Source organism: Branchiostoma lanceolatum, chromosome 5 (genome assembly GCF_035083965.1).
Source record: "Branchiostoma lanceolatum isolate klBraLanc5 chromosome 5, klBraLanc5.hap2, whole genome shotgun sequence".
Taxonomy (NCBI): Eukaryota; Metazoa; Chordata; class Leptocardii; order Amphioxiformes; family Branchiostomatidae; genus Branchiostoma; species Branchiostoma lanceolatum.
In genome coordinates, this window is record NC_089726.1 from 25,583,243 (window position 1) to 25,593,362 (window position 10,120).

Sequence of the window (10,120 nt, forward strand, 5' to 3'; positions counted from 1 at the left end):
TCTATTTCTGGTAAAAATCCGACATTTGACACATAACTGGACATGCCAAGTATTCTGAACGTTTTCGGACATCTTGTCAATACACAACATTTACGGAAATATATTGAATCAGGAATTGTTTCGTTGCAGATCAAGCAAAATATGATTTAGGATATTTGCGGATACCGTACATGGGAGTTTCATTACTCCAAATGCGTGTTTCTTTACATACACGAAGATATCTGTTGACTTTGTCATGACACATATCCGATAATATTTCGAATCCAAAACAGTTGCTATCTTTATTAATGCAAAGCAAGTACTACCGATTATGTGCCATTTTAGTTTCTGTAGTCCAGGTTAAGGTATGCGTTTTACTGTACTTTCTTACATATCCGGGAATACATATGATGGCCGGCATCGTCAACCGATGAACGCGGCGACTATGATGATGATGATGATAATGATGATGTTCCGTTTACGCAATATATTTCGTTCTGTGATAAAATAAAAAAAGATTCCAGGCAAATCTGAATGTTGAACGTGCCGCGTATTCGGACAGTTTCCAAACAGGAATTTCGACACAGCATATCGGGAAATATTCCGATTCCGGAATTGTTCATTTTTGTGTCCAGGAAATATCTTGGTTTATCTTTTGTCCGTATACGAAGCATGTTTTCTGAAGGCGTTCCGGACTCCGCAAATGACCAGAATCAAAACAGTTGTCCGGAAATAAGTCGAAAATGACAATCCATAGCAGAAGGGCATTGTGGGACACTTAGATTTCCGGACGTATTTGCGCGTATCATGACCAAGATACGGTCGGTACAATAATATTTGCTGCCTCTAGGAGGAGCTTTTTGTCTCCGTGCTTGAAACTATCAAATCGATCAGCAAATACACAACTTCGGGTTTCTGGTAGTTCTTGAAATCTAAAAAGAATTGCAAGAGTGCATTAAGCCAAACAGTGACACACTTTGTGATCTTGTGCCAATCAAAGCAACTTAAGTTAGATTTCCATAACCGATTTATACATGCATGTGCAAAATTGAAATACCTGCATCAATCTATTGCTAAAGCATGATATGAAGGCAAGCGTGTGACCTGCCATGGAAATATATTCATATATATATATGGGCACATTCCAAAACCGTACTGGCTTGTCTGTCTTCTTAGTTGGGACATTGGTATGTGCACAATTACGATAAGATCTGGCTACCAGATGGTTTGGAAAATATGCCTGATTTCTGATTGGTCCGTTCATCTATGACGCATTCCTGGAATGTTAGCGCCAAACTTAACGGTTCTGGCAGAGTTGGAGAAAGAGCCGGGGTGAGCTGTTTCAACGTGTGCCGGAGGTATCTGCCGGAGCCCGAGTCTCTAACATCCTATTCTCAATACGATCTGACGGAATACACCGCGAGATTTGTATTTTCTGAACCAACTTGCAAAGACGAGGAATGACCTGCATGTACTCGGGAGTCGGGACCGAAGTGGATGGTACGAGGACAACTTGGTGCAGTGACCTCAGCGGAGCATCGACAAGCCGAGAACACGGTAACTGAACTTCCAATATCCACAATTGGAGACGGGTTAAACTAATACATACATCAGAAATAAGTAATTTCTTACTCTAGTGTGTCAATTTGCAGCTAGGAGAGTTTCACAGAAATTGTTTTCAAGCAGCTCTTCCGTGAAGCACAACAGGCCACCCACATGTATCATAATAGAAAACATGTGTGTATACGGAATATCAGTAATCAACATTTTCCCGGATACTGTTAATGGTCATTTCTTTACTCCGAATACGTGTTTCCCTCTGTGTACGAAGATATCAGGGGTTGGAATACTACAGAAATCCATGATGTAACATGACTACAGAGAAGAGTCAATATAGCTGACAAATATTAGAAATTTTCTGAATATACCTATGCCGAAAAACAACAATCCTTAGTGGTGTCGTATCGTGAAATATCAGTTTTCAGTAAATGCTACGTGTTTGGTGACCTGATACTCATCATATTGAGGACTGCGACCTGGCAATGTTGTCCTGTCGAGTTTAGTAACAAAAGGAATGTTGTGTTTCTAGCCACATCATTTGATAAGGGTTTTTATGTTTCAATTCTTGTTAGATTTTCAGTTCGACCTTAGGATCTGTTTTAACTTTAACATATCATACAGGAATGGTATTATATTCTGTTCAGTCTGTTGACATTATGTTTGACAGTACCTTAAAATAATTAAGAAATTATTTTTATGCATATGCGATCCGAAAGAAAACAGTCTTTATTTCGTGATATTGTTTTGTTTTTGTTTTGGATACTGTACAGGGGCATTTCGTAAGACCGAATACGCGTTGTTGATATATTACAACAACCCATGTTTCAGTATTCTGACTCTACATAGATATGCTTAATATATTGACTAAGAAACTGTTGCTACCCTATGCCCAGGCAAAAGCAGTACTCCTGATTCTTCCGTATACGTGCCACGTGCGTTTAAGTGGTTCAGATATGTGTTTTTCTCTATTTGCCCTTATATCCGGGAATACCAGTTTTCCGTATACAGTGTATGTAACATATTTCCTTCCCTACACGATCTACGAGAAGGGTAGATTTCTAGGCAAATCTGAAGGTTACACATGTCGCGTATATCTGGACATTTCCAAACAAGAATTTCCACACAGCATTTTCGGAAATATTTCGACACAGGAAATGCTCATTTGCGTGTCCGGTTAATATCTTAGAATATCTGTTTTCCGTATATGTTACATATTTCTTCATGGTATTCCGGAATCTGCGTTCCTATCTCCGACACGTGTTTCTATGTACAAAGTCTCTCCAGCAATGCGTATTGTACCTGTACTGTCTGCCAATAAGTCCGATGCCTTTCCGTTTTCCTAATTTGTGTTTCATCCATATGTTTCAGTGTTTTTATTACTCAACTGATCGCAAAGTTCATTGACTTGGTTTGGGTTTGTCACGAGAAGTCTACAAAGATAAAGTTTCAGCTGGGTAGTATTTCAACGTTGTTGGAAACATAACTTACATTTCTTTATTGAGCCGACTTTGTTCACTTTACCTTTTGCGATCGTTATTTGACCATATGCATGATCCGACTGGAATTAGACACGGCTAAACTTTAAGTAATCAGGTCACCGGCCACTGCTGTCTTTAGTGTTGTAGAACATCTTGTTTTTGATTCGATCGTTGTTTCGTTGTGTCATATCACTGGAGAGGGAGGGTGCGCATTTGATGTAGTAGGTCTCGACTCGTCTCCACATTTAATTTATTCTAGCCACGTTTATTTTTCAGCATCATCTGCTGAGTATATCGGGGGGTTATAAAGACAGTTCCAGTGCAGCAACATCTTTGCAGCAAACCAACCTGTGTGACTTCCGCACGCCTATCTTGGATAATGATATGTCTGTTAAGACCTATACGTTTAAGAAGCAGTACTATTTGTATCAGAACATTCCTTTATGTGACACGGATAACATGTTAGACCAACAAAGTTAATCAACCCGTACCGTAATTGCCGTTGCGGGTGTGCCGTAAAACGCACAGAATGAGTAGAATCATGTGAAAACACATTGTAAATGTTCATAAGTAAACTACAACGTGAATATCCCTATGCAAAATTTGTATGATTCATACTCTAATGTATTTATAGAGGTTACAGAAGAAGCTCTAAATGTTATGATATAACTTCTGCATACATTCTATATTCATTGATTTTCCGAGTAAGAGATTTGTATCATTGGTTTTCAATTACCCTCATTCAGAATATTGACGTTATATCACGTGTAGTCTCTAATGATCTTATTTTTATGTTTAGCCATAAGTATGGCTAAACATATTGTTTTCTCTCATGTTTCTTCTTCTTCTTCTTCTTCTTCTTCTCCTCCTGTCAAATCTTCAAATCGATTCATCTCTGTCATTTTTTGACCAAATGACCTGAAATTTGGTACAGAGGTAATGTAGGCAAAAACCAATGTGCGTTCTTTTCCTTGTTTTGATATTGACCTTGAAAGTGATTTTATTGAGGTTTTTAGGCTATTTTTAGCATATCTTGGCCTCCTGCGCCCTGGTATTTCAACCGAATGACTTGAAATTTGCTGTATATGTGGCTTGAACAAATATTTAAAGGATTACATTCCCATTTTTGGCATACATATATTCAAAACGATTTATTTTGGGCTTTCTTGACAATATTTGCCACTTCTGTCACTTTCAATACTACATATGACCTACAGGTCATTGACCCCTAGTGCCTTGCACCTGGCCAAGCTGGAAGTTTGCTTACGAGGAGGAAAGACCGGACATAAACATTTAACGTGATTATCGGGAAAACACCATGTTCCCTTAAACTCAGTGGTTAAATTGCAGTTTAGGAAATTTTATAACAGAAAACAAGTTAAACTAGAAAGGCAACATTTGCGAGCAAATACAGCATGTTTAGCCATACTCCTCGCCATGCAAAAAAAGGACTCTCCCAAAATAACAATGGACCATTCTAAAATACTTGCACTAAAAAAATGAATCACCCCAGTCCAAAATTGAGTCTTCCAGTAGCACCTCAACACAATATGGACCAGTCCACAACCATATCCACTAATTGATTAACAAATACACTTCTGCTAAAAAATGGACTTTTTCATAATCATTCCAGCTCAAAATTGAAAGAAATAATTAAAGAATCCTCCCCTTGCAAGAATGGGATATTCCGTGCCATTTCCATGTAAACCAGTCGAAAAATATCCGCTGAAAGTTACACTCTTGCGCATAATCAACCCAGTTCAAAATCGAATTAAAAAAGATCAACCCCAGGGAAGAATGAAGTTTTCCATAGTATACATATGAAGATTTGACAGGAGACGAAGGAAATGACCAAAAACAACATATTTGAGTCAATTCCAAGTTACCGAGAGGGTTTTAATATAATATTTGTAATATGTTTGAACTGTTTTGATTAAAAGAATGTCTAAGTCACAATAGTTCTAAAGTGTTCAAACAATTAGAATTGAAACTTATAACATGTTTGAACTTATTTCACATACGTTGGAAACATTTCGAACGTAACTACACAAAAATCTCTTTATTTAGAACAGTTTCAAACCATCTATCCAAATGTTTCAATGTTCGAACAATTTGTAACAAAAGATTTTGCGAAAATTTGGAATCCCATGCTGTTGATTTTCGTGATTGAATCTGTAAGAAAATATATTTTCATGTCGTTCATGTTTTTGGGACGGACGCCGGGACGGGGTGAATTTTTTCTATCATTTTCGTCCCGTTAGTAATGCAAATCGAATCGTGTTGCACAAGAGGCAAAACACTAAAAACGTGGGTCTTGTGGAGTGTTTTGGAGCGGGAAAATGCCGGATATTAGCGGTGCCGAACAGTGTACATCGTCGCGCGCGGGTGACGCTCCGTCAAAACAAATCCGCTGGTGGTCTAGCGCGGCCACCGAAAATAGGCAGAAACACACAGGAGGACTTAGCACCTTCGTTTATGAGTCCACTTTTTAGCAGAAGTGTATTTGTTAATCAATTAGTGGATATGGTTGTGGACTGGTCCATATTGTGTTGAGGTGCTACTGGAAGACTCAATTTTGGACTGGGGTGATTAATTTTTTTAATGCAAGTATTTTTGAATGGTCCATTGTTATTTTGGGAGAGTCCATTTTTTGCATGGCGAGGAGTATGGCTAAACATGCTGTATTTGCTCGCAAATGTTGCCTTTCTAGTTACTTTTAATTACTTATACCTTGATTTCCAGGACTTATAACAGCCATGTTTTGTACATATATTACCACAATTAAGACTGTTCAAGATTGTTCACTGTGTAGTAAGTTATATACCTACATTTGTATTTCCGCTGTTGTCGAACATCTACCGATAACCAAATCTATATGCCTAACTTGAATCTGAATCATCAGTAAGCGTTACCATGAAACTGTTCAGATATAGGACTTAAACAATTACAGAGTGATTTAAAGTATTCTTGCTTTTCGTATTTTCTTTGCCTTGTATCTAGTATGTTTAATCTCAGATATATAATTTCAGGAGCAAAAACACTCCGTATACATCGCGGACTCAGTGTTACGGATATGCGTTTCCGACTATAGATATTCATCGGTAAGTTGCTGGATGTCCGTTGCAGAAAGACTCCGAATACGCTGCCAAAAAGTTGGACTATCCGGGTGATATCCGGAAACAAAACTGCAGCATATCCGGATCCGGCTATGCGACGATAAAAAATGTTCCCGTTTCCAGCTCCAGATATTAATCCGTATTCGCGGTCTCTCCGTTGAAAAAAAACCCGCATACGTTACCGGAAAGTCAGAATATTCGGGTGATATCCGGAAACAAAACGGTAGCATATCCGGATCCGGATATGCACCAATGAAACATGTTCCCGTTTCCGGCTCTAGATACTAATCCGTATTTGCGGTCTCTCCGTTGTAAAAAAAATCCGCATACGTTATTGGAAAGTCGGAATATTCGGCTGATATCCGGAAACAAAACTTTAACATATTCGGATCCGGATATGTTGCGATTAAATGTGTTCCCGTTTCCGGCTTTAGATATATATCCGTATTCGCGGTCTCTCCGTTGTAAAATAAAATCCGCATACGTTACTGGAAAGTCGGAATATTCGGCTGATATCCGGAAACAAAACTTTAACATATTCGGATCCGGATATGTTGCGATTAAATGTGTTCCCGTTTCCGGCTTTAGATATTTATCCGTATTCGCGGTCTCTCCGTTGAAAAAAAAATCCGCATACGTTATTGGAAAGTCGGAATATTCGGCTAATATCCGGAAACAAAACTTTAACATTTTCGGATCCGGATATGTTGCGATTAAATGTGTTCCAGTTTCCGGCTTTAGATATCTATCCGTATTCGCGGTCTCTCCGTTGAAAAAAAAATCCGCATACGTTACTGGAAAGTCGGAATATTCGGCTGATATCCGGAAACAGAACTTTAACATATTCGGATCCGGATATATTGCGATTAAATGTGTTCCCGTTTCCGGCTCCAGATATTAATCCGTAAACTTAGGATATCGAGATCAAGAAACGTCTAAATATCGTCGGAAACGTTATATTGTCGGAAATATCCTATCATTGAAACGTCCGGAAATCGACCCTTTTCGCACAGTGACTCTTACTATGTATTACTCAGACCTCGCTATGGGAACATTGAAATCACTAGTGGTAACAAACTTGGCGACAGGTAAGAATCTCCATGGCCCAGTATTTTCTTATGATTTTTTTTTTAATTCCTAGGCCCATACACTTTACCAAAGACGTTATATAACCTCCTTGACTTTACTTAACACAAAAATATAGCAATCTTTGAGGTAACTTTTCAAACAAAGCATAATGTGATTAGGTAGATTGCAGCCTTCCGTGGTTATATTCCGGTAAAGAACTGTGGCCGTTATGTAGGAGTATGGTTTCAATCAGGTTGCAGTGCTGCTAAATTACTAGTATTTGTTGTGAAGGCGTACAAACATTTTCCTGTTTCAACAGATGTGTATTGGTGCATTCTATAAGAACGTATTCCAAGTTTGGTGCAGGTAGTCCTGTACCGTCCGTACGTAAATTGGCCGCGCTCTTGGTGTGTTCATATGTTCCGATCATGTATTTCCCATGGCATTTCCACCCTCAGCCGTTGTCTTTCAAAAGGTTTGACTATAGCAAGGAGGTCAACCTTTATGACTATATTAACGAGATAATATAAATAGTCTATCAAAGATCTCCCCTGACGGGCAGACAGGAATTCGAAGCCTGTGGGTGGCCTGTTGTGTTACACAAAACTTGGACCTTAAAAACGATGTCTGTGAAACTCTCCTAGCTTCAAATTGACACACTAGGGAGAAATAACTAATTTTTGATGTAGGTATTAGTTTAACACGTCACCAAACAGTGGATAAATGGAATTCGAAGTTACCGTGTTCTCGGCTTGTCCATGTTTGTCCATCGTCTTAGGTCACTGCACCCTGACCCCGTCCTCGCTCCATGCACTTGGGTCCCGACTCCCGAGTTCATGCAGGCCACTTCTCGCCATCCCAGTTCAGAAAATAAGAATCTTACGTTGTAATCCGTCAGATCATATCGAGAATAAGAGGACTTGAGCTCCGTCAGATACCGACCATCGGCACACCCCGGTTTCCTTTAACACCTCTAACCGTTAAGTTCCGCGCTCACATTCCAGGCATGCGTGGTAGACATACACTACTATACAAACGGACCAATCAGAAATCAGGCATGCTAGGGTCCATCTGGTGGCCCGGATGTGCACATACCAGAGCGTTTCTCAGTGGCACAATATTCAATCTTCAAGACAGGCAAGCCGGTATTAACACAGAACTGTGCTGGAATGGTGCCGTTGTATATTTCCAGGGCAGGCTACATGCGTGTAGACACGTATACAAGCATTACCAATGAGTTCACATCATGCAGTAGCAATATTCCAATATTGCAGCAGGTATATGTTGTATTTCAATTTTCAAGTTTAGCATAATACACTCTTGTAATATTTTCTAAGATTTTAGGAACTACCAAAAACCAAAAATTGTGTATTTGCTGATTGATTTGATTGATGTGCATAGAGCAAAAAAAGCTCCTCCTAGAGGCATAAGAGATTATTGTACCAACCGTATCTTGATCGTGATACGCACGAACACGTCCGGAAATCTAAGTGGCCAACAATCCACCTCTGCTGTGGAGTATCTATGATGAAAATAAGTCCGGATACACAAGCAATCCCACAACGCCCTTCTGCTATTGATTGTCATTTCCGACTTATTTCCGGACAATTGATTCTGTTAAATTTCGGAGTTCGCCTTCAGAATATATGCTACGCATACGGATTTCAGATATTTCCTGGACACGCAAATAAACAATTCCTGAATCGGAATATATCCCGATATGCTGTGTTGACATTCCTATTTGGAAACGGTCCGATTACGCGGCATGCGTAACCTTCAGATTTGCCTGGAAACTTCCCCTTTATCCCAGTGAACAACAAAAAGTTGCGTATACTTCGGAAGTAGAGTACGTAAAACGCATACATGGACTACAAAAACGCACATAACACGTATTTGGAAGAATTAGGAGTACTTGCTTTGCTTTAACAAAGATAGCAACTTTTTCGGAGTCAATATAGTCTCGGATATGTAGCATGTTTTGACATAGTCATGACACAGCATGGATTGCTGAAGTATCTTAACAACAGATATCTCCGTATGTATAAAGAACACGTATCCGGAGTTACAAACGCCCATGTACAGTATCCGCAAATACCATAAGTCGTATTTTTCTGCATACGCAATCAAACAATTCCTGATTCAAAATATTTCCGTAAATTTTATGTATCGACAAAATGTCCGGAAACGCTCCTGCTACTTGGCATGTCCAATAATGTGTCAAACTCATGATTTGTTCGGAAATAGACCCCTTTCACGCTTAACAACAGATGTCTCCGTATACATGTATCCAAAGAATTCGGAAAAGTCATATTTATCCGGATTTGCTAGGAAACATTTCTTGACTCAAAATATTTCCGAATATGTTAGGGGTCGAAAAAAGTACTTGCAAATGGTCTGTATATTTGACATGCCCAGTGATGTGTCAAACTTTGGATTTGTCCGGAAATATTATTCAAATGTGTAACAATATTTTCGGAGTCAATATATTCACGGGTATCTGACCTGTCACGACAGAGTCAGAATACATCATGGATTGCCGGAGTATCGTAACAATGGGTATCTCCGTATACATACAGAAACACATATCAGGAGTTACGATACGACCCTAAACAGTATCCGGAAAAATAAAATGTTGTATTTTTCCGGATTTGCTTGGAAAAATATCTTGAATCAAAATATTTCCGAATATGTTAGGTATCGATTTGAGTACTTGGAAACGGTCCGAATATGTGACATGCCCAGTGATGTGTCAATATCGGACTTGTCCAGAAATAAACCACTTTCGCGCAGTGTTTATACTTAAAAGCTTCACCCAAGTTCGTAGCTATGGCATACAAAGTTGTAATTGGGCGTTAACAAGGCCTAAGGAGCTATTTTGTTTCAAAGTCTTTCCGAAAAATTGATTTCATCTTACAATAT

At 39.1% G+C, this 10,120-nt stretch overlaps 1 long non-coding RNA gene across 1 annotated transcript; it reads left to right on the forward strand.

Moving 5' to 3' along the window:
• The first annotated feature begins 1,074 nt into the window (after nt 1-1,074).
• On the forward strand, nt 1,075-4,361 carry LOC136435852 (uncharacterized). Its single transcript, XR_010755979.1, has 2 exons — nt 1,075-1,536; nt 3,294-4,361. It is a non-coding gene; the product is annotated as an uncharacterized lncRNA (long non-coding RNA).
• The last annotated feature ends 5,759 nt before the right edge of the window (nt 4,362-10,120 follow it).